A 1219-nucleotide genomic window follows, 5' to 3' on the forward strand; every position below is an offset into this window, starting at 1 on the left:
TTGTCCCCTGATCTTTGCAAATGTTTTGTGGGTGTGCATGTGTGAACACAGATTACATTAATGTGTGAAAAAAAAAAGTTAAGGAGCTGAGAGAGATGGCTCAGCAACCTAGAGTACATGCTCTTCTTCCAGAGGTCTCGAGTTCAGATCCTTAAGGTGGCACTCACCTCAAAACAGCTTGAAACTGCTTGCTCACACTCCAGCTCCAGAGGAACGGTGCGCACTGAACTCACATGTATATACCCACAGACTCACATCATTAAACATGTAAAAAAATAAGTTTTAAAAAGGTGCCATCGCTAATTGTGATGTGTGTGCCTTCACTGAGTGGTGGATCTAGCACCACAAGTGGGCACTTGCTTAGCATGCACAAGACCCTGGGTTTGACCATCAGCACCACAGAAACTGGGCACAGCAGCTGTCTTAGGGTTCCTATTGCTGTGATGAAACGCCATGACTAAACTACTTGGGGAGGAAGGGGTTAATTTGGCTTACACCTCCACACCATAGTCCATCTCTGAAGGAAGTCAGGACAGGAGCTCACACAGGGCAGGAAGCTGGAAGCATGAGCTGATGCAGAGGCCATCAAGGGAATCAAGCTTACTGGCTTTCTCCTCATGGCTTGCTCAGCCTGCTTTCTTCTAGAGCCCAGGACTACCAGCCTAGGATGGTACCACTCACAATTGTTGCAGGATATTTGATCACAGAGTGAACCCCAAGATTGTGTTATTTATTGAAAATACCTGTTTCTAGTTCTGGGATTAAAGGCGTGTGCCACCACTGCCAGGCACTATATCCAGATCTTATGGAGACATTTCCTTAGCGCTTCTTTCCTTTCAGGTGACTCTAGCCCATTGATATAAAACAGCACCATAGTGCACACCTGTAACCCAGTATTTGGGGGTGGAGTCAAGGGAAATAAAAACTTCAAGGTCATTGCTGGATACATAGTGACCTTGAGGCCAGCATAAATAACTTTCTTTTAAAAAAAAAAATAGGGGCTGGAGAGATGGCTCAGTGGTTGAGAGCACTGACTGCTCTTCTGGAGGTCCTGAGTTCAAAGTCTGTAATGGGATCTGATGCCCTCTTCTGGTGTCTCTGAAGACAGTTACAGTGTACTTACATATATTAAATAAATAAATAAGTGCACGCCTTTAATCCCAGAACTCGGGAGGCAGAGGCAGGTGGATTTCTGAGTTCGAGGCCAGCCTGGTCTACA

The sequence above is a fragment of the Mus pahari genome, chromosome 20 (genome assembly GCF_900095145.1).
Source record: "Mus pahari chromosome 20, PAHARI_EIJ_v1.1, whole genome shotgun sequence".
Classification (NCBI taxonomy): Eukaryota; Metazoa; Chordata; class Mammalia; order Rodentia; family Muridae; genus Mus; species Mus pahari.